Source organism: Diabrotica virgifera, chromosome 8 (genome assembly GCF_917563875.1).
Source record: "Diabrotica virgifera virgifera chromosome 8, PGI_DIABVI_V3a".
Lineage (NCBI taxonomy): Eukaryota > Metazoa > Arthropoda > Insecta > Coleoptera > Chrysomelidae > Diabrotica > Diabrotica virgifera.
The window spans coordinates 1,967,535-1,993,455 of record NC_065450.1 but is presented as its reverse complement, the minus strand read 5'-3'; positions in this window follow the sequence as shown (position 1 = coordinate 1,993,455).

The window sequence follows — 25,921 nt, the reverse complement described above, 5'->3', positions numbered from 1 at the left end:
ATTTAGAGAAAAGTCACTGAAGAGCTTTTCTGTTTGGAATGATCCAAAAAACCTAAAAAAATTTTGTTCCATGCCAAAAAAATAATATTAAGAAAAAAACAAAAAAAAAAACGTTTAAAAAATTTTTGACCAACTTTTGGTCCTGGCAACATGCAAATTTGTTAAAAGGGGTCCTTTTTGAGTAAGGTTGTGCAAAAAATCCGAATTAGAATATTTTTCCTAGCGGATGCGCAGTGGCTTTCTGGACTAATTCTATTTAATAGGAGAAGTTGCGTTCTGTTACCAGTGTTAAGCGAAAAAAAATTGGTTAAAAAATATCTAATAGTGTATGAGATATTTCATTTGTTTATCAAATGTTACTATATTTTCATTTGCAAAAATACGGTTGTCACCAAAATAATAGAAACCTGTATAGAATCTCATTACTTTTATTTTTATGTATATTTTCGATGAATGTATTGACAAATTCAAAATTTCAATTTAATTTTCAATTAAAGTGTAAGTACTATATGTATGGTATTATATTATGGTAAATACAAGTTTCCGGCTATTACCAGAGACGTACGGCAGGGGACAGTAAATGGTTGACCCTTTCCAAATTCTACGTAACTGGTGAAATTGCCATTTTAACACAATTTTTAAATTCTCCAATAACCTCTATTTAAACAACATCCCCTTTACTCGTAACGATAAAGTCATTAGTTTTCGAGATATTTGAAGTTAAACATGTAACGGCAAGTTATTTAGTTATTTTGATTAATATATTGTGCCGATTAATTTTTAGTTTCACATACCTCGAAAACTAATGATTTTATCGTTGAGAATGAATAATATATTATTCAGTCTTAACGATAAATTCATTAGCTTTCGAGATATTTGAAATTAAAAATTAAGCGGCACAAAATATTAATCAAATTAACTGCCGTTACATGTTTAACTTAAAATATCTCGAAAACCAATGACTTTATCGTTATGAGTGAAGAGTAAGTTATTTACATAGAGTATTGGAGAATCTAAAAATTGCGATAAAATGACAATTTCGCCAGTAACGCAGAATTTAAGAAGGGTCAACCATTTGCTTTCCCCTGTCGTACGCCTCTGGTAATAGCCGAAAACCTGTGTCAATTTAACATAATTTAACATAATTTCATAGGGTGTCTAATACCTACACTTTCTACCAAGTATAAAAAGGATACGTCGAATAGTTTTAAAAAACGAGCAACAATAATTTTTAAATGTTTAAATAATACACCCTGTAACTCAATAAGGAGCCATATTTTATCAAAGTGATTTTGGTTAAATCTTAATATTTTGATATCTAGATTCGACAACTCAGAGATTGTACATTCTTAATGAAACCCCCTCTATAAGCAAATATCTTTTACTATAAGGGAAAAAAGAAGAAGAAGAAACGACAAAAAAATTTGTTAATTAGTAAAAAATTCCCAGGAACCCGATTATCGGAACAGCATTTCAAAATGTTTAATCCGCGCGACGTTATTTAAAAAACAAATTAGAACAATTTTTAAATGTCATTTTAGAGGGGAGTTAAATTGAAATTTGAATTTATCAATATATTTATCGAAAACATGCATAAAAATCAAAGTAATGAGACTTTACGCACGTTTCTATTCTTTTGGTAACAACCGCGTTTTTGCAATTGAAAATATAGTAATATTTGATAAACAAAATATTTTTTAACCAATTTTTTTTGCTTAATACTGGTAACATAGCGCAACTTCTCCTATTAAACAGAATAATTTATAGTGCTTATTTAAAACGCAAAAAATACTTTTTTGCAAATTTGATATTTAAATTTTATATATAATTATTTAAATAAATAGGGGGTCAAATTTAATTTAATAAGTCTTAGGTAAAAGATTTGTCCTTCAGCTTTGTAGCAAAAAACCCTAAAGACCTTCACTAAAATGTAAATTACCTCAGCCGTTAAAAAAGTAAATATTGTGCAAAAATGACCCTTTTTTAATTATTTTAAAAAATGATCCCCTTATATGATTTGGATACTTTCTTGAAAATATCTTTCGTACTCACCTAAACTTTGATATAAAATTTGTTTCAACATGTACGAATTTACATTTTGATTTACATGTAGTGTAATCTTATTTTACTAGACTATTTATAAATTTAAAAAATTCCACCCTTGCAGGTATTATTTCAAATTTTTTTATTGTTTCTACACAAAAATTTTTTTCTGTAACATTGATCATTTTCGAATTATAAACAATTTGAAACTGAAAAAATAACGAAGGATGACGATTCTTAAGGCTAAAAAACAAAGTAAAAAATATCATTTTTCAAATTACGAAGTACCTAAATTCAAGTTCACACCTTATTCTATCAGTTCTGAAATATTGTTTTTTAGATGCTAATGCCCGTGTCTCCATAAGAAGCCTTCCATATTAACAATTAAGAAAATATATTTTAGAATAAAACATGGCTAAATTTCCTATCAGGATCTAATGAAGAAAGTTTCAGCCTGAATTTAGGTACTAGACTAGATGATATTTTTTACATATGTTTTTGAGCCTTGAAAATCGTAATATTTTCTTTTTTCAGTTTTACATTAATAACTCGAAAACGATCAACCTTAGAGAAAAATTATAAAATACCTTTTTTGTTTAGAATAATCCAAACAATCTCATTTTTAAATGTAGAAGAAAAAAATCAATAATGTTAGATCAGGCACCCCTTGTTTTTTGTAATTGTTAACATGCTAAATTACATATCCAACAATTTTTTTTCGATAAACCTATGTGAAGTTCAACTTGATATCGGATCCTCTTTTTGTTGTGCTAGGTATATGGAACGTGTTTCTAGAACGAATAATCGATGTGACTACTGAAAATCCTTTATTTTAAAGATATAAATTGTTTTTTTTTATATAAAACTTTGTCATCCATTTTCCTATTGGTCCAAAATTCGACCAATCAAATGTTAGATCGGCAACGCAACGTTCGTGCGCAGGTTCTAAGAAGATATAAAACATTCGCGCATTAGGCAAATTTCTCATTCAAGTTCAAGTTTTCGCCGTTAATCTGATCGGTCGACTGTTACATTGCTGCGCTATTCGCAGACTTGGGAGTCGATCGAGATGATAAAAACGGAGATACAGTTTTGTAACAGGAGTATATTTATATTTTGGCAGTTTATGAGTGTAGTGTAGTAGTTGATTGCTGAGTTACCAGTTGATAATGGTGAGTTTTTAAAATGATGTATTCTTTTTTTATGTACATAATACAGTGTGTACACTGATAGGGTGCCCAAGAGGAAAAACTTTCTTATTTTGAATTTTAGCGAAAAATGTTATTCTTGATAAAAAGTTTTGCTTGTTCTAAAACCCCCATAAAACGAAATCAAATTCAAGTTTTTCAAAACCTGCTTAATTTTGTAGCCTATTTTATGTAAATTTCCTATACATTTTTGCTCTAAGTTCCAAATCGTAACAGTTATCTAGTGTTGCTAAGCTACAATGTACCTAGCTTAGTAACTGTCAACTCCGATAAATAATTTTTGAATTGTAATTTTTTTCGGCAATGTTAAGCGTTCAAAAAAATTTATGATTGGATGCTTAACATTTTCTTGTCGAAAAAGAATGACAATTCGCAAATTATTTATCGGAGCTGACAGTTACTTAGCCACATTGTAGCTTAGCAACACTAGATTATTGTTATGATTTCGAACTTTGTGCAAAAATTTATAGGGATTTGCATAAAATTGGCTACAAAATTAAGCCGGTTTTGAAAAACTTTCGTTTTATGGGGTTTTAGGACAAGCAAAAATTTTTATCAAGAATGACATTTTTCGCTAAAACTGAAAATACGAAAGTTTTTCCTCTTGGGCACCCGATCCGTGGACACACTGTAAATTTTATTTCATATTTTTTCTCGACGGCGGAATAAAATAGCCAAAAATAGTTTATTGAGTGTTCTTTTATCTTCCATTATAGACCAGTAAGGATCTGTTTTTAGGTGGATGTGAGAGGTGGCATTCAGATTTTTGCGGATAAAGTTAGGTGATAACTTCGTTAATAATAATTGATTTATGCTCCTTCTCAAATATGCCCGGAACATTTAAACATTTTAATAAAAAAAATAAAACATTTAAAAATTTCAAAAAATTTCGTTTTTTTTTCTATTTTTTTGCTTTTAACTTTAAAACCATTCATTTTGGAACAAAGTCGTATAAGAGTAAGACAAAGATAATGAAATTTTCTATCAGATGCAATTAGTGAAAAATGTCTTAGTTTATCACCCTTGCTGCAAAATAGCAATAAATAGAAAATAAGGGGGCAAAGCAAGCCTGTCTTTATTCAATGATTTTCCATTACTTAGGTTACACTTGGAACCTTCCTAATTCGCTTAGAAAATTTTTGTAATGTGCTAAAACTGTACACCAAATTTCATTCAAATTGACTTACTAGATTTTGAATAATAATTTTGCAATCTAAACTTTTTTTAAAAAATTAAAATTTTTTAAAATGTTGCAAAACAAAAACTAGAACATACAAAGATTTGTTAATTTTTTTACATATAAAGAAGCACTCCACCTATCTAATGCACTTTACAGAATTGAAATCGGATTGTTTAAGCAGCCTCGGCAATGATTTAAAGTTATAAACAGTTTTTTGGCTTATAAACAAATTAGTCCTGTGGCCAAGAGGGGGTGCTACGGGCTCCTTTATTTAGATAGACTTACCCAAGATTTTTATGTATTTTTTGACCCGTAGAACACGATTTTTTTGGGTAACAGTTGATCCGGATATCGATAAGATTGTTAAAAACAAAGAACTTGAGGAATTACATAACATCGATTTTTCGCAAAATAAAACATTTTTTTGTATTTCTTGGGTAATTCTGAGCAAAAAATGTTCTTACAAGTTTTTTCGTAGGATGCATAGTTTTCGAGATAAACGCAGTGAAACTTTCAAAAATTCGAAAAATTGCAATTTTTGAACGCGAATAACTTTTGATTAAAAAATAAAATAGCAATTCTGCTGACAGCATTCGAAAGTTTAATTTAAATTACACCGGTTTTAATTATTCGTATTGCTAAAAATTAATTTTTTTATTATTAAACAAAGCTATTTGTTTATAAGCCAAAAATTGTTTATAAGTTTAAAACATTGCTGAGGCCCCTTAAATAATCCGATTTTAATTCTGTAAAGTGTATTAGATAGGTAGAGCACCTCTTTATATGTAAAAAAATTAACTTCTAAATGGTCTACTTTTTGTTCAGAAAGATTTTAAAAAATTTGAACTTTTTTAAAAACATTTAGATTGCAAATTTATTATGCAAAATCTATTAGGTCGATTTTAATGAAATTTGGTACACGGTTTAAGTATGTTACAAATAATTTCCTAAGCGAATTACTAAGGTTCTAAGTGCCACCAAAGTGGTTAAAAACATTGAATAACAACAGGCGTATTTTGCCCCCTTATTTTGTATTTATTGCTATATTGCAGAAAAGGTAATACGTTAATACATTTTTGACCAGTCTTATATCATACAAAATTCAATTATCTTTATTTTATTTCTCTACGACTTTGTTCCAAAACGAATCGTTTTAAAGTTATAAGCAAAGAAAGCAGAAAAAATTCGACGTTTTTCGAAATTTTTAAATATTTTAATTTTTTTATTAATGTTCCGGGCATATTTGAGAAAGAGCATAAGTCAATTATTATTACTGAAGGTGTCACCTAACTTTATCTGCAAAAATCCGAACGCCACCTCTCACATTCAAAAATAGACGTTTTTTCACAGATCCTTACTGGTCTATTATATTATTTTGTCGTTAATTAATATCGTCCTGGTTTATATCCCTTAATAGTTATTCAAAAGTGTTTCCATTTTTTTTATTTATGCTCTATATTTTTTTTGTTATTTTATCGTATTCAGGATTCTGTAGAAAATTTTTTGGTTATCTGCTAACTTCTGTCATCGTACAGATCTCCAAATTTTTCCCAATTATCTCTCTGCTCGTGTTTTCTCCTTTAATCTGATCGGTCGACTGTTACAATGTTGCGCTATTCGCAGACTTGGGAGTCGATTGAAATGATAAAAACGGAGATATAGCTGCGATTAGAGCAGTGTATATTTTTGCTCCTTAGCAGTGACTTAGTGGCAGTCAATGTAATTGATTGCTGAGTCACCATTTAATAATGGTGAGTTTTTTAAATATTTCTTAATATATTCTTTTTTATGTACATACTAATATATAATATTTTATTTCATATATTTTTTGTGAACGGCGGAATAATACCTTTCTATAATACCATCTTCAGTTTTATCTATAAAATTTTCCTCGCTTTTAAGTCACAAATGAATGCTCTGACTATAGCCCGATCAAATAATAAAATTGTAATACGTGTAAATCAAAATGTATTTCCGTACAGGTTGGAATAATGTTTTTCTCGAAAGGTTAGGTCAAAACAAAAAGATATTTTCAAAAAAAGTGTGATTCATATGAGGGGATGATTCTTTAAATAATTAACGATGAGTAATTTTTGCACAAACTTTACTTTTTTAACTGCTGCGGTAATCCACGTTTTTATGAAGATTTTTAGAATTTTTTTTGCCTAGCCGAAGAAACAATCTTTTATACTAGATTAAATTTGGCCCTTAATTTATTTAAATAATTGAAAAAAAAATATTGATAAAACGTTTGATTTTGCAGGAAAAGTTGTTGTGGTACCATTATAAACCAAACAAAAATTTGTTGGAAAATATTCAGAGATACTTAATTTTTTTATTATAATATTACCATTTTTCAATTGCAAAAACGCGCTTGTTGCCGATAGAGTTTACAATTTTGTCAGGTCTCATGTTTTTTTTGCGTTTATTTGTATGTTCGGTAAATTGTTGAGAAATCAAATTTTCGATAAAAACTCCCCTCCAAAATGGCGTTTGTAAATTGTTGTAATAACAACGTCGCGATTAAATTCTTTCAAAAGCTTTTTTCACACAAGAGTTTTTACAAATATCTAAAAGTTTATTTATCTACATTAACATCTATCAAGTACGTGAGTATATCTATCAAGCCTACTACGTAACAATGCCCTTTATAAATATAGTAAAAATTGTAGAATATTTTGAAAAATGATGATATTGGTAGCGACCTTAAATGAAAACTTTTTGCTTTAAAATTGGTGGAGGTGTGGTTTGCAACATCTCAGGTAATGTTGGGCCAATGTTTTTTTTATTTGGGGTTGGGGTAGCGTATAAAAATAATATCTTCTGCATTACCTACTTTGCAAGAAATATTCATGAACCTGATAAAACAATTTCAAAGAAAATTTTTTTAAAAGAAATTGTTTTGCCAGGTTCATGAATATTTATTGCAAAATAGGTCATGCAGAAGACATTATTTTTATACGCTAACCCAAATAAAAAAAAACATTGGCCCAATATTAACTGAGATGTTGCAAACCACACCTCCACCAATTTTAAAGCAAAAAGTTTTCATTTAAGGTCGCTACCAATATCATCATTTTTCAAAATATTCTACAATTTTTACTATATTTATAAAGGGCATTGTTACGTAGTAGGCTTGATAGATATACTCACGTACTTGATAGATGTTAGTGTAGATAAATAAACTTTTAAATATTTGGAAAAACTTTTTCTCTTGTGTGAAAAATTACCAGGAACAGGAATATCGAAAAAGCTTTTGAAAAATTCTAATCGCGACGATGTTATTACAACAATTTACAAACGCCATTTTAGAGGGGAGTTAGAAAATTTCAGTAGAAATTGGCACAAAACAGTAATAACAAAAATTTAAATATTATAAATATATATAAATTAAATATTTAACAAAATACCTAGTACTGAACTAATATTAAAATAAAACAACTTTTTTCTTGGTACCATAATATATTTTTCCGCAAATCGCCAGGAAATTTTGACATTCCTGTCAAAATTTCTTGAAGAAAAAGTCAGGACTTCCTTACTGTAAGGAAATGTCATTTCCTTACTGTAAGGAAATGATATTTCCGTACAGTTGTTAGTGTTCTACATAAATGATAGAAAACACATTGCTATTAAAACCTTGTAAATTACCTTAATCATTAAATTTTCTTTATCTGGAGCTTCCTGGATAAATTTTTCAATTTCTTCCTTCGTTAAAATCTTATTTCTTTGCCCTATAACCTTGAGCTTGCCGTTTCAATAAAGAACGAAGTTTTGAGTATGTAGATATATCTACATTGTGTTTAAGTGCAAGGGTTGACTTCAGCATTGAATAATTGGCCCATAATGTTGAAGATTTCATCTTTAAACAAAGGTCTAGGAAGTATGCCATTACAACATTTTCTGAGAAAGAACTCGTATTTTTACTCATGCGATAATCCATAAAACGTCTGTATGCATTTTCGTACTTTTCTCTTGATTTCTTTGGCAATAATTCTAATGAAGCAGTATTCACTGCCTCAACCAGCTCTGGAGGAGTCCCAGGAATGGAAATTTCATCATCACTTATCATTTTACTTTCGAGAACACCAGCAATTAAATTTATAAGCGTCAAGTTTGACAATTCAACCTCAATACGTTTCCATAGTAACCCAAGTAATTTTATTAGGAATTTCAAAGCACCATTTATTTGGGAATAAAATTATCGCGTTTTTTTTTAAATCAATCAATATCTGTCGAATTTTAAACGATTTGCGGAAAAATAGTATGTTTACCTCGTAGGAAAAGCCACATTCCTGGACTCTGTGTAGCAATCTTCACAGTCGTCCAGGAATGTTAAGCTTTTCCTACCCGGTAAACAATGTACTATTACAAGTAATGTTTTTAAACATTACTATACACTGTGTCCGTAAAGTATGGAACAAATTATTTTTTAGCTAAACAGACCATTTTAAGAAATACTCATAAAACACGTCGATTCTTGATTTTAATTTACCGTATTTTAAAATAATGTTCTAATATACAGGGTGAATTATTTTCGAGTAATGATCACCGTCATTTTTTTTAAATGGAACACCCCCATTTTGCAATTTTCGGATTACTCTAGCTGAGCTAATTCCAAAAATGTATCACATGTTGATTCAAATTGGTACAGGGTGGACAAAAATACAATAGTTTTGTGTGTGCTCATAAAGTAAGGCGTTAGTTAAATTAACAATATCAAAAATACTTTGTCTAGCGGACAGAATATGTAAGAAATTATTTCTTATCAATTTAAAAGAAACATAGTAGGCTATGTTTTTGTTAAATGTCATTTGTTGTTTAGTAATTTATTGATGTTCAATTACACAAAACTATTGTATTTTTGTCCACTCTGTACCAATTTGAATCAACATGTGATACATTTTTGGAATTAGCTCAGCTAGAGTAATCCGAAAATTGAGACAAAATGTGGGTGTTCCATTTAAAAAAAAAAGACGATGACGTCATTACTCGAAAGCAATTCACCCTGTATATTAGATTGTTATTTTAAAATATGGTAAATTAAAATCAAAAATCAACGTATTTCAGGATTATTTCTTAAAATGCTCTGTTTAGCCAAAAAAGAATTTGTTCCATACTTTACGGACACAGTGTATATAATATAACAACTGTAACAAAAATACAGGTCATTAATTAAATCACATATTCTGGGACCAAAAATAGTTCAAATGAACCTAACTTACCTTAGTACAAATATGGACAAAAGAAAAGTTACAGCCCTTTGAAGTTACAAAATGAAAATCGATTTTTTCGAATATACCGAAAACTATTAGAGATTTTTTATTGAAAATGGACATGTGGCATTCTTATGGAAGGAACATCTTAAAGAAAAATTATAGTGAAACTTTTGCACCCCATACAAATTTTCTGGGGGTTTTGTTCCCTTAAACCCCCCCAAACTTTTGTGTACGTCTCAATTAAATTATTACTGTAGTACCATTAGTTAAGGCAGTTTTTATCGAGTTAAGGCTTACTTTTTAATATGTTTACATAACAATTTTATGGAGTTTTGTTCTTTTAAACCCCCCAAATGTTTGTGTACGTTCCAATTAAAATATTACTGTGGTACGATTAGTTAAACACAGTGTTTTTAAAACTTTTTTGCCGCTTTGTATTTCGAGAAGGCACCTTTTATCGAGATGTGGCTTCTTTTTTAATATGGTTCAAAATATACCTAAAAATGTAAATCATACATAAATTTTCAAGTCTCCATAATCGTACTTAACCATGTTACAAATATGTGGTGGATTTGAAAAATTTTCAAAATATATCGATAAAAACTGACTTTTCGAAAAGTACTAAGACCCAAAAAAGTTTTAAAAACATTGTGTTTAACTAATGGTACTACAATAATAATTTAATTGGAACGTACACAAAAGTTTGGGGGGTTTAAAGGAACAAAATCCCCATAAAATTTTTATAGGTTTCCAAATTTTAGTTTAATTTTTTCTTAAGATGCTCTTCCATAAGAATGCCACATGTCCATTTTCAATAAAAAATCTGTATTAGTTTTCGATATATTGGAAAAAATCATTTTTCATTTTGTAACTTCAATGGGTTGTAACTTTTTTTATGTACACATTTGTACAAACGTAAGTTCGGTTCAATCGAACTATTTTTGGTCCCAGAATATGTGATTAAATTTATGACCTGTATTTTTGTTACACCCTGTATATAATAAAAGCTTTTATAAGAGGTAGATACAGTAGAAATTAACTATTGTAAATGGGAAATAAGCCACAATTTATCAAAAAAAAAAAAGATTTTATTAACATTTCGACATCCTATCGGATGTCGTCAAAATACAAAATATTAATAAATTAATCAAAAATGTTGTTGCTTAGTAAAAATTCTTCTAATAATTCAATTTAATCATTCATATCGAAAATTCAGACATATTATACATTTTAAAGTAGAAGACTTTAAAATGATAAATTTTGATAAATATTATTAATGTAATAAATTTAAATTGAGTCGGGGCTGATTTCATGTAATCGAATGAATTATATTTCAGTAAAGTCGTCAAAGGAACGCAACTTATATTTATTGGCAATATCATTTTAAACTCTTCTACTTTAAAATGTATAATATGTCTGAATTGCCGATATAAATGAGTCAGATTAAATAAATTATTAGAAGAATTTTTTTACTTAGCAACAACATTTTTGTTTATTTTAGTAGCATTTGGCATTTGTCCAACTTCCATAATTCTATTAAATAGACCTGCTAGCCAACTTATTCCTCTCTCCCAATGCTCTCGATACTTCCCCAGGAATATCATCTGGTCCGACTGCTTTTCTTTTCTTTATTTTTTGAAGCGCTTGAGCCACTTCCTCGTTTGTTATTCTGGTAACCATTGCTGTTACTTCTCCGTTAACTCCACAGGCTGTCTGTCAAATTCTTCATTTAATAAACTGTCAAATTACTTTCTCCATCTCTTTTTGACATCCTTTTCATGAATTAGTATTTTATGATTTTCATCTCGGATACATCTAATCTGATTAAAATCTCTTGCTTTCTTTGCTCTCTGTTTGGCTATTTTATATATCTTTGCTTCGCCTTCCCTGGTATCAAGTTGATCGTATATGTTTGAATACGCTTCCGCTTTAGCTTTTGCTACTGCTACTTTCGCTTTCCTTTTTGGCGACCATATAGTTTTGAAGATCTATGTCCGACCTGGTTTCTTGCCACTTTTTATATAATTTTCTGTTCTCTTTTATTTTTTCTTGTACTTCATTTGACCACCACCAAGTCTCTTTATCCTCAAACTTCTTTCCTGACGTTTTCCCAAGTATTTCAATAGCCGTCTCTCTAATAATATTGGCCATTTTTCTCCAAATTGTGTTAGGGCTTCTTTTCATGTTCCAACATATTTTTTCTGCTCCTATTAAATAGAATAATTTATAGTGCTTATTTAAAACGCAAAAAATACTTTTTTGCAAATTTGATATTTAAATTTTATATATAATTATTTAAATAAATAGGGGGTCAAATTTAATTTAATAAGTCTTAGGTAAAAGATTTGTCCTTCAGCTTTGTAGCAAAAACCCCTAAAGACCTTCACTAAAATGTAAATTACCTCAGCCGTTAAAAAAGTAAATATTGTGCAAAAATGACCCTTTTTTAATTTTTCTAAAAAATGATCCCCTTATATGATTTGGATACTTTCTTGAAAATATCTTTCGTACTCACTTAAACTTTGATATAAAATTTGTTTCAACATGTACGAATTTACATTTTGATTTACATGTAGTGTAATCTTATTTTACTAGACTATTTATAAATTAAAAAAATTCCACCCTTGCAGGTATTATTTCAAATTTTGTTATTGTTTCTACACAAATTTTTTTTTTTTTGTATTTTTTCTCTAAAATTGATCGTTTTCGAATTTTAAACAATTTAAAACTGAAAAAAGAACGAAGGATGACGATTTTTAAGGCTCCAAAACATAAGTAAAAAATATTATTTTTCAAATTACGAAGTACCTAAATTCAAGTTCACACCTTATTCTATCAGTTCTGAAATATTGTTTTTTAGATGTTAATGCCCGTGTCTCCATAAGAAGCAATTAACAATTAAGAAAATATGTTTTAGAATAAAACATGGCTAAATTTCCTATCAGGATCTAATAGAAGAAAGTTTCAGCCTGAATTTAGGTACTAGACTAGATATTTTTTACATATTATGTGTTTTTGAGCCTTGAAAATCGTAATATTTTCTTTTTTCAGTTTTAAATTATTAATAACTCGAAAACGATCAACTTTAGAGAAAAATTATAAAATACATACCTTTTTTGTTTAGAATAATCCAAACAATCTCATTTTTTTAAATGTAGAAGAAAAAAATCAATAATGTTAGATCAGGCACCCCTTGTTTTTTGTAATTGTTAACATGCTAAATTACATATCCAACAATTTTTTTCCGATAAACCTATGTGAAGTTCAACTTGATATCGGATCCTCTAATAATATATATTAGTTTTGTGCTATATGGAACGTGTTTCTAGAACGAATATTCGATGTGACTACTGAAAATCGTTTACTTCTAAAGATATAATAAATTATTCATTTTTATATAAAACTTTGTTATCCATTTTCCTATTGGTCCAAAATTCGACCAATCAAATGTTAGATCGGCAACGCAACGTTCGTGCGCAGGTTCTAAGAAGATATATAAAACATTCGCGCATTAGGCAAATTTCTCATTCAAGTTCAAGTTTTCGCCGTTAATCTGATCGGTCGACTGTTACATTGCTGCGCTATTCGCAGACTTGGGAGTCGATCGAGATGATAAAAACGGAGATATAGTTTTGTAACAGCAGTATATTTATATTTTGGCAGTTTATGAGTGTAGTGTAGTAGTTGATTGCTGAGTTACCAGTTGATAATGGTGAGTTTTTAAAATGATATATTCTTTTTTTATGTACATAATACAGTGTGTACACGGATAGGGTGCCCAAGAGGAAAAACTTTCTTATTTTGAATTTTAGCGAAAAATGTCATTCTTGATAAAAAGTTTTGCTTGTTCTAAAACCCCCATAAAACGAAATCAAATTCAAGTTTTTCAAAACCTGCCTAATTTTGTAGCCTATTTTATGTAAATTTCCTATACATTTTTGCTCTAAGTTCCAAATCGTAACAATTATCTAGTGTTGCTAAGCTACAATGTACCTAGCTTAGTAACTGTCAACTCCGATAAATAATTTTTGAATTGTAATTTTTTTCGGCAATGTTAAGCGTTCAAAAGAAAATTTATGATTGGATGCTTAACATTTTCTTGTCGAAAAAGAATGACAATTCCCAAATTATTTATCGGAGTTGACAGTTACTTAGCCACATTGTAGCTTAGCAACACTAGATTATTGTTATGATTTCGAACTTTGTGCAAAAATTTATAGGGATTTGCATAAAATTGGCTACAAAATTAAGCAGGTTTTGAAAAACTTTCGTTTTATGGGGTTTTAGGACAAGCAAACATTTTTTTATCAAGAATGACATTTTTCGCTAAAACTGAAAATACGAAATTTTTCCTCTTGGGCACCCGATCCGTGGACACACTGTAAATTTTATTTCATATTTTTTCTCGACGGCGAATTAAAATAGCCAAAAATAGTTTATTGAGTGTTCTTTTATCTTCCATTATAGACCAGTAAGGATCTGTTTTTAGGTGGATGTGAGAGGTGGCATTCAGATTTTTGCGGATAAAGTTAGGTGATAACTTCGTTAATAATAATTGATTTATGCTCCTTCTCAAATATGCCCGGAACATTAATAAAAAAAATAAAACATTTAAAAATTTCAAAAAATTTCGTTTTTTTTTTTCTATTTTTTTGCTTATAACTTTAAAACCATTCATTTTGGAACAAAATCGTATAAGAGTAAGACAAAGATAATTAAATTTTCTATCAGATGCAATTAGTGAAAAATGTCTTAGTTTATCACCCTTGCTGCAAAATAGCAATAAATATAAAATAAGGGGGCAAAACAAGCCTGTCTTTATTCAATGATTTTCCATTACTTAGGTTACACTTGGAACCTTCCTAATTCGCTTAGAAAATTTTTGTAATGTGCTAAAACTGTACACCAAATTTCATTAAAATTGACTTACAAGATTTTGAATAATAATTTTGCAATCTAAACTTTTTTTAAAAAATTAAAATTTTTTAAAATCTTGCAAAACAAAAACTAGAACATACAAAGATTTGTTAATTTTTTTACATATAAAGAAGCACTCCACCTATCTAATGCACTTTACAGAATTGAAATCGGATTGTTTAAGCAGCCTCGGCAATGTTTTAAAGTTATAAACAGTTTTTTGGCTTATAAACAAATTAGTCCTGTGGCCAAGAGGGGGTGCTACGGGCTCCTTTATTTAGATAGACTTACCCAAGATTTTTATGTATTTTTTAACCCGTAGAACACGATTTTTTTGGGTAACAGTTGATCCGGATATCGATAAGATTGTTATAAACAAAGAACTTGAGGAATTACATAACATCGATTTTTCGCAAAATAAAACATTTTTTTGTATTTCTTGGGTAATTCTAAGCAAAAAATGTTCTTACAAGTTTTTTCGTAGGATGCATAGTTTTCGAGATAAACGCAGTGAAACTTTAAAAAATTCGAAAAATTGCAATTTTTGAACGCAAATAACTTTTGATTAAAAAATAAAATAGCAATTCTGCTGACAGCATTCGAAAGTTTAAGTTAAATTACACCGGTTTTAATTATTTGTATTGCTAAAAATTAATTTTTTTTTTATTATTAAACAAAGCTATTTGTTTATAAGCCAAAAATTGTTTATAAGTTTAAAACATTGCTGAGGCCCCTTAAATAATCCGATTTTAATTCTGTAAAGTGTATTAGATAGGTAGAGCACCTCTTTATATGTAAAAAAATTAAACAACTTCTAAATGGTCTACTTTTTGTTCAGAAAGATTTTAAAAAATTTGAACTTTTTTAAAAACATTTAGATTGCAAATTTATTATGCAAAATCTATTAGGTCGATTTTAATGAAATTTGGTACACGGTTTAAGTATGTTACAAATAATTTCCTAAGCGAATTACTAAGGTTCTAAGTGCCACCAAAGTGGTTAAAAACATTGAATAACAACAGGCGTATTTTGCCCCCTTATTTTGTATTTATTGCTATATTGCAGAAAAGGTAATACGTTAATACATTTTTGACCAGTCTTATATCATACAAAATTCAATTATCTTTATTTTATTTCTCTACGACTTTGTTCCAAAACGAATCGTTTTAAAGTTATAAGCAAAGAAAGCAGAAAAAATTCGACGTTTTTCGAAATTTTTAAATATTTTAATTTTTTTATTAATGTTCCGGGCATATTTGAGAAGGAGCATAAGTCAATTATTATTACTGAAGGTGTCACCTAACTTTATCTGCAAAAATCCGAACGCCACCTCTCACATTCAAAAATAGACGTTTTTTCACAGATCCTTACTGGTCTATTATATTATTTTGTCGTTAATTAATATCGTCCTGGTTTATATCCCTTAATAGTTATTCAAAAGTGTTTCCATTTTTTTTATTTATGCTCTATATTTTTTTTGTTATTTTATCGTATTCAGGATTCTGTAGAAAATTTTTTGGTTATCTGCTAACTTCTGTCATCGTACAGATCTCCAAATTTTTCCCAATTATCTCTCTGCTCCTGTTTTCTCCTTTAATCTGATCGGTCGACTGTTACAATGTTGCGCTATTCGCAGACTTGGGAGTCGATTGAAATGATAAAAACGGAGATATAGCTGCGATTAGAGCAGTGTATATTTTTGCTCCTTAGCAGTGACTTAGTGGCAGTCAATGTAATTAATTGCTGAGTCACCATTTAATAATGGTGAGTTTTTTAAATATTTCTTAATATATTCTTTTTTATGTACATACTAATATATAATATTTTATTTCATATATTTTTTGTGAACGGCGGAATAATACCTTTCTATAATACCATCTTCAGTTTTATCTATAAAATTTTCCTCGCTTTTAAGTCACAAATGAATGCTCTGACTATAGCCCGATCAAATAATAAAATTGTAATACGTGTAAATCAAAATGTATTTCCGTACAGGTTGGAATAATGTTTTTCTCGAAAGGTTAGGTCAAAACAAAAAGATATTTTCAAAAAAGTGTGATTCATATGAGGGGATGATTCTTTAAATAATTAACGATGAGTAATTTTTGCACAAACTTTACTTTTTTAACTGCTGCGGTAATCCACGTTTTTATGAAGATTTTTAGAATTTTTTTTGCCTAGCCGAAGAAACAATCTTTTATACTAGATTAAATTTGGCCCTTAATTTATTTAAATAATTGAAAAAAAAATGTTGATAAAAGATTTGATTTTGCAGGAAAAGTTGTTGTGGTACCATTATAAACCAAACAAAAATTTGTTGGAAAATATTCAGAGATACTTAATTTTTTTATTATAATATTACCATTTTTCAATTGCAAAAACGCGCTTGTTGCCGATAGAGTTTACAATTTTGTCAGGTCTCATGTTTTTTTTGCTTTTATTTATATTTTCGGTAAATTGTTGAGAAATCAAGTTTTCGATAAAAACTCCCCTCCAAAATGGCGTTTGTAAATTGTTGTAATAACAACGTCGCGATTAAATTCTTTCAAAAGCTTTTTTCACACAAGAGTTTTTACAAATATCTAAAAGTTTATTTATCTACATTAACATCTATCAAGTACGTGAGTATATCTATCAAGCCTACTACGTAACAATGCCCTTTATAAATATAGTAAAAATTGTAGAATATTTTGAAAAATGATGATATTGGTAGCGACCTTAAATGAAAACGTTTTGCTTTAAAATTGGTGGAGGTGTGGTTTGCAACATCTCAGGTAATGTTGGGCCAATGTTTTTTTTATTTGGGGTTGGGGTAGCGTATAAAAATAATATCTTCTGCATTACCTACTTTGCAAGAAATATTCATGAACCTGATAAAACAATTTCAAAGAAATTTTTTTTAAAAGAAATTGTTTTGCCAGGTTCATGAATATTTATTGCAAAATAGGTCATGCAGAAGATATTATTTTTATACGCTAACCCAAATAAAAAAAAACATTGGCCCAATATTAACTGAGATGTTGCAAACCACACCTCCACCAATTTTAAAGCAAAAAGTTTTCATTTAAGGTCGCTACCAATATCATCATTTCTCAAAATATTCTACAATTTTTACTATATTTATAAAGGGCATTGTTACGTAGTAGGCTTGATAGATATACTCACGTACTTGATAGATGTTAATGTAGATAAATAAACTTTTAAATATTTGGAAAAAACTTTTTCTCTTGTGTGAAAAATTACCAGCAACACGAATATCGAAAAAGCTTTTGAAAAATTGTAATCGCGACGATGTTATTACAACAATTTACAAACTCCATTTTGGAGGGGAGTTAGAAAATTTCAGTAGAAATTGGCACAAAACAGTAATAACAAAAATTTAAATATTATAAATATATATAAATTAAATATTTAACAAAATACCTAGTACTGAACTAATATTAAAATAAAACAACGTTTTTCTTGGTAAAATAATATATTTTACAAGTAATGTTTTTAAACATTACTATAGACTGTGTCCGTAAAGTATGGAACAAATTATTTTTTAGCTAAACAGACCATTTTAAGAAATACTCATAAAACACGTCGATTTTTGATTTTAATTTACCGTATTTTAAAATAATATTCTAATATACAGGGTGAATTATTTTCGAGTAATGATCACCGTCATTTTTTTTTTAAATGGAACACCCCCATTTTGCAATTTTCGGATTACTCTAGCTGAGCTAATTCCAAAAATGTATCACATGTTGATTCAAATTGGTACAGGGTGGACAAAAATACAATAGTTTTGTGTCTGCTCATAAAGTAAGGCGTTAGTTAAATTAACAATATCAAAAATACTTTGTCTAGCGGACAGAATATGTAAGAAATTATTTCTTATCAATTTAAAAGAAACATAGTAGGCTATGTTTTTGTTAAATGTCATTTTTTGTTTAGTAATTTATTGATGTTCAATTACACAAAACTATTGTATTTTTGTCCACTCTGTACCAATTTGAATCAACATGTGATACATTTTTGGAATTAGCTCAGCTAGAGTAATCCGAAAATTGAGACAAAATGTGGGTGTTCCATTTAAAAAAAAAGACGGTGACGTCATTACTCGAAAGCAATTCACCCTGTATATTAGAATGTTATTTTAAAATACGGTAAATTAAAATAAAAAATCAACTTATTTCAGGATTATTTCTTAAAATGCTCTGTTTAGCCAAAAAAGAATTTGTTCCATACTTTACGGACACAGTGTATATAATATAACAACTGTAACAAAAATACAGGTCATTAATTAAATCACATATTCTGGGACCAAAAATAGTTAAAATGAACCTAACTTACCTTAGTACAAATATGCACAAAAAAAAAGTTACAGCCCTTTGAAGTTAAAAAATGAAAATCGATTTTTTCGAATATACCGAAAACTATTAGAGATTTTTTATTGAAAATGGACATGTGGCATTCTTATGGAAGGAACATCTTAAAGAAAAATTATAGTGAAACTTTTGCACCCCATGCAATCTTTCTGGGGGTTTTGTTCCCTTAAACCCCCCCAAACTTTTGTGTACGTCTCAATTAAATTATTACTGTAGTACCATTAGTTAAGGCAGTTTTTATCGAGTTAAGGCTTACTTTTTAATATGTTTACATAACCAATTTTATGGGGTTTTGTTCTTTTAAACCCCCCAAATGTTTGTGTACGTTCCAATTAAAATATTACTGTGGTACGATTAGTTAAACACAGTGTTTTTAAAACTTTTATCGAGAAGGAGAAGGAGAAGGCACCTTTTATCGAGATGTGGCTTCTTTTTTAATATGGTTCAAAATATACCTAAAAATGTAAATCATACATAAATTTTCAAGTCTCCATAATCGTACTTAACCATGTTACAAATTAATATGTGGTGGATTTGAAAAATTTTCAAAATATCTCGATAAAAACTGACTTTTCGAAAAGTACTAAAACCCAAAAAAGTTTTAAAAACATTGTGTTTAACTAATGGTACTACAATAATAATTTAATTGGAACGTACACAAAAGTTTGGGGGGTTTAAAGGAACAAAATCCCCATAAAATTTTTATAGGTTTCCAAATTTTAGTTTAATTTTTTCTTAATGTTGTTCTGAAGCTATTTTCTTGTGGCATTTTTACAATTTTAACTATTTAGAATGGGAAATAAGCCACAATATTATTAAAAAATGATTTTTATTATTAACGTTTCGACGCCCAAATCGGGTGCCGTTGTCAAAATACAAAATACTATTAATATAAACAAAAATGTTGTTGCTTAGTAAAAAAATTCTTCTAATAATTTATTTGATTTGACTCATTTATATCGGCAATTCAGATACATATGATACATTTTAAAGTAGAAGACTTTAAAATGATATTGCAAATATTTATGAGTTGCGTTCCTGGGACGACTTTACTGAAAGATAGTTCATTCGATTACATGAAATCAACCCCAACTCAAGAATATCCGTCACAAAAAAATCATAGCATGTGATCTGTCTTTAAAAAGACAACCACATGCAACGGTGACATTAAAATTCTCGCGTTAGAGATCTCATAGTAAATCACGAGGGAAAACCAGGAAAAACCTCGTGATACTATCCCGACATCGTAAGTATTTGGTCTTACATTTAATTTACTCTCAAAATTAATACCAAATTCTGACTTTACTATAATTTTGTTTAAATTATAAATAATATCAATAATACATGGGTATATAAGTAATAGTAAAATATAAAATATGTACTAACTCGACTATTGACTTACTAATTGTGGTATTTTCTTTCTATTGACTTCCTCTTTCAGTATGGGTATCCACATCCTACTGCATTCCACCGAGGAATTTGCGACACAATTGGTTTCGTTTAGCATAATTAGAGCCGCTTCTTTGATTTTTCTCTTTTTACTATCTGTTTCTTTCAGGACTATACTTGAATCTCTCCAAATAGAGAATTTGATAGATCTCAAATATGTCAACACGCATGGGATAATGAACATAGAGTTCAGTGGAGAGATTCAAGTATAGTCCTGAAAGAAACAGATAGTAAAAAGAGAAAAATCAAAGAAGCGGCTCTAATTATGCTAAACGAAACCAATTGTGTCGCAAATTCCTCGGTGGAATGCAGTAGGATGTGGATACCCATACTGAAAGAGGAAGTCAATAGAAAGAAAATACCACAATTAGTAAGTCAATAGTCGAGTTAGTACATATTTTATATTTTACTATTACTTATATACCCATGTATTATTGATATTATTTATAATTTAAACAAAATTATAGTAAAGTCAGAATTTGGTATTAATTTTGAGAGTAAATTAAATGTAAGACCAAATACTTACGATGTCGGGATAGTATCACGAGGTTTTTCCTGGTTTTCCCTCGTGATTTACTATGAGATCTCTAACGCGAGAATTTTAATGTCACCGTTGCATGTGGTTGTCTTTTTAAAGACAGATCACATGCTATGATTTTTTTGTGACGGATATTCTTGAGTTGGGGTTGATTTCATGTAATCGAATGAACTATCTTTCAGTAAAGTCGTCCCAGGAACGCAACTCATAAATATTGGCAATATCATTTTAAAGTCTTCTACTTTAAAATGTATCATATGTATCTGAATTGCCGATATAAATGAGTCAAATCAAATAAATTATTAGAAGAATTTTTTTACTAAGCAACAACATTTTTGTTTATATTAATAGTATTTTGTATTTTGACAACGGCACCCGATTTGGGCGTCGAAACGTTAATAAAAATCATTTTTTAATAATATTGTGGCTTATTTCCCATTCTAAATAGTTATAATTTTTTCTTAAGATGCTCTTCCATAAGAATGCCACATGTCCATTTTCAATAAAAAATCTGTATTAGTTTTCGATATATTGGAAAAAATCGATTTTCATTTTGTAACTTCAATGGGTTGTAACTTTTTTTATGTACACATTTGTACAAACGTAAGTTCGGTTCAATCGAACTATTTTTGGTCCCAGAATATGTGATTAAATTTATGACCTGTATTTTTGTTACACCCTGTATATAATAAAAGCTTTTATAAGAGGTAGATACAGTAGAAATTAACTATTGTAAATGGGAAATAAGCCACAATTTATCAAAAAAAAAAGATTTTATTAACATTTCGACATCCCATCGGATGTCGTCAAAATACAAAATATTAATAAATTAATCAAAAATGTTGTTGCTTAGTAAAAATTCTTCTAATAATTCAATTTAATCATTCATATCGAAAATTCAGACATATTATACATTTTAAAGTAGAAGACTTTAAAATGATAAATTTTGATAAATATTATTAATGTAATAAATTTAAATTGAGTTGGGGCTGATTTCATGTAATCGAATGAATTATATTTCAGTAAAGTCGTCAAAGGAACGCAACTTATATTTATTGGCAATATCATTTTAAACTCTTCTACTTTAAAATGTATATTATGTCTGAATTGCCGATATAAATGAGTCAGATTAAATAAATTATTAGAAGAATTTTTTTACTTAGCAACAACATTTTTGTTTATTTTAGTAGCATTTGGCATTTGTCCAACTTCCATAATTCTATTAAATAGACCTGCTAGCCAACTTATTCCTGTCTCTCCCAATGCTCTCGATACTTCCCCAGGAATATCATCTGGTCCGACTGCTTTCTTTTCTTTATTTTTTGAAGCGCTTGAGCCACTTCCTCGTTTGTTATTCTGGTAACCATTGCTGTTACTTCTCCGTTAACTCCACAGGCTGTCTGTCAAATTCTTCATTTAATAAACTGTCAAATTACTTTCTCCATCTCTTTTTGACATCCTTTTCATGAATTAGTATTTTATGATTTTCATCTCGGATACATTTAATCTGATTAAAATCTCTTGCTTTCTTTGCTCTCTGTTTGGCTATTTTATATATCTTTGCTTCGCCTTCCCTGGTATCAAGTTGATCGTATATGTTTGAATACGTTTCCGCTTTAGCTTTTGCTACTGCTACTTTCGCTTTCCTTTTTGGCGACCATATAGTTTTGAAGATCTATGTCCGACCTGGTTTCTTGCCACTTTTTATATAATTTTCTCTTCTCTTTTATTTTTTCTTGTACTTCATTTGACCACCACCAAGTCTCTTTATCCTTAAACTTCTTTCCTGACGTTTTCCCAAGTATTTCAATAGCCGTCTCTCTAATAATATTGGCCATTTTTCTCCAAATTGTGTTAGGGCTTCTTTTCATGTTCCAACATATTTTTTCTGCTCCTATTAAATAGAATAATTTATAGTGCTTATTTAAAACGCAAAAAATACTTTTTTGCAAATTTGATATTTAAATTTTATATATAATTATTTAAATAAATAGGGGGTCAAATTTAATTTAATAAGTCTTAGGTAAAAGATTTGTCCTTCAGCTTTGTAGCAAAAAACCCTAAAGACCTTCACTAAAATGTAAATTACCTCAGCCGTTAAAAAAGTAAATATTGTGCAAAAATGACCCTTTTTTAATTATTCTAAAAAATGATCCCCTTATATGATTTGGATACTTTCTTGAAAATATCTTTCGTACTCACTTAAACTTTGATATAAAATTTGTTTCAACATGTACGAATTTACATTTTGATTTACATGTAGTGTAATCTTATTTTACTAGACTATTTATAAATTAAAAAAATTCCACCCTTGCAGGTATTATTTCAAATTTTGTTATTGTTTCTATACAATTTTTTTTTTGTATTTTTTCTCTAAAATTGATCGTTTTCGAATTTTAAACAATTTAAAACTGAAAAAAGAACGAAGGATGACGATTTTTAAGGCTCCAAAACATAAGTAAAAAATATTATTTTTCAAATTACGAAGTACCTAAATTCAAGTTCACACCTTATTCTATCAGTTCTGAAATATTGTTTTTTAGATGTTAATGCCCGTGTCTCCATAAGAAGCAATTAACAATTAAGAAAATATGTTTTAGAATAAAACATGGCTAAATTTCCTATCAGGATCTAATAGAAGAAAGTTTCAGCCTGAATTTAGGTACTAGACTAGATATTTTTTACATATTATGTGTTTTTGAGCCTTGAAAATCGTAATATTTTCTTTTTTCAGTTTTAAATTATTAATAACTCGAAAACGATCAACTTTAGAGAAAAATTATAAAATACATACCTTTTTTGTTTAGAATAATCCAAACAATCTCATTTTTTTAAATGTAGAAGAAAAAACGCTGGACGGAAGGGCCGCCCGAGAACTTTATCGTACCGATCTATTATCGTTATCGTACTAGATACTGCCATTCTATAAAAATAACAAAGTTACTCGTTATTTTGATATTTTAGAAACACCTTGTATACTTGAAAATATTTTATGGTTCTACGCATCATTAATTCCCGCATTTGAGAAAATGTTCGGGGACACACTATAGATTATTGCATAAATCAATAGAATATTAGTCATACTTTCATTTCAAATTAGTCCATTTTTCTGAGAAATTAATAGTTTACAATATTTGCATTTTACTGCATGGATTGTAATGAAATTTTGAGAGTAGCACAAAGCCCAATCACCTAATTCAAAGTCTATCCTATATACTATGGCGCTTTTATCGTGGGGGCGGTTCTCACCACTTCTCGGGGATAGAACATTTTTATTTGCGAATTGCATGGAGCAAAAGGAAGAATTTTAAGAAAATTTAAAAATGCGCCCTATAATTTGATCTTATTTTTTTCACCCGTCCAACTTTTTGAAAGTAGAAATAACACTATATTAAGAGGTATTGCAAAAGAAAAACAATGCATTTAAATTCTGGTGAATGAGGGGTTAAATGTATGTACTTCTCATTTTTCCTTAAAGTACATTAGTCATATATTTTTTTGCACCATATCTCGCTTAGTTTGAATGTAACCGACATTTAACGGTGCTCGTTTTAAAGGCCTTTTCAAACACTACAAAAGCATGAGCATTTTGAGCATGCACCAAAAACCAAACTCTTTTTACCTACCATATCTCTTTTTGTATTATATATAGAAAATTTACGAAGGAACGAATCTCTTTGTTATTTATAATTAAAAAAAAATTTATATAGTGTTTTTAGTTTGCATAGTTTTTAAGGTATTCACAAAAAACCGTCCTAAAACGTGTCATTTTTAAATGAAAATGGCCAATTTTCAACTGCGCATAACTCAAAAAGTATTGAGTTCTCAAAAAAAAGTATAGATCAGTTTTTGCTTAAAAATAGGTTCTCTAGCCACTTCCATGCTTATTTTGACCAATAAATTTTCCACCCCCTTGAAGGGGTGGGAATTGCCCCAAGATAAAAGCGCCATAGTATATAGGGTAGATTTTGTTTCTTGAGCTATTCCCTACTTACTGTGAAAATATCAAGTACATCGATGTAGTAGGATGGAATTCGGAGCCAAATACCCTCATTGACTGCCCTATAATAATGCTCTGCTATGATCGCGTGAGAGGACACACACAAGATTCTAGCAAAATTTCAATTTTCTGTAACTTTTCGAGTTTTTGAGTTACAGCAACGAGTTTTATGTCATTGGAAAGATAATTTTACATCCTTTCAAAATATGTAAAAATATACAGGGCGTATGTAAAAAATTAAGATTTATTTTTCATTTCCGGTTAAACCGGAAGCCATATTGTGGGTAAAATTTATTGTGCTAATAGATAATAAAGTACTATATATGTCTGCCAAATTTCAAATTTTAGTTTCTATTACAGAGGTAGTTACGGGCACTCGAATATTTTTTTATAAAAAATTCATAACTCCCCTCCTATGAGGAGTTAAGAAACCTGACTAATGTTATTCAATTTACCGATAGGATATCAAAAATATATCAAAAAATAAACAAATTCCTTGGAGTCATTTTTGAGAAAATTTAGTTCAAATTTATGTCAAATTTTGACCCCTTAAATATAGGCAACCCATAACTTTTTCTGAAAAACGATAATATTCTTGTTATAGCCCCATCTTTAGGCTATATAAATGTTTTTTCAAATTAAATTTATCTTAAACAAATTTTTAGATTGGTAGGGAAATGTGTCGGGTGGGCGGTCGGCCATGCTGGCCGCCATTTTGGATTTGGAAATGTCAAATTCCGTATTTCTATTTATCTATCGATGAGCTAACTTTAAGTTAAATTTCATTCGTTTCGTTCAAAATTTGCAAAAATGGGCCCTAAATAACCCCCCTATTTCGGCCCCCCTTTGAGAGGTTTTTTTCAAAAGCTTAGTTTCTTGACAAAATTCTCTTAAACTTACTCATACCGAATTTCATCGAAATCGGTCCAGTAGTTTTTGCCGGGCGGTGGCGACATACGTACGTACATACTTCCGACATTCTTTTTTATTTGGTTTT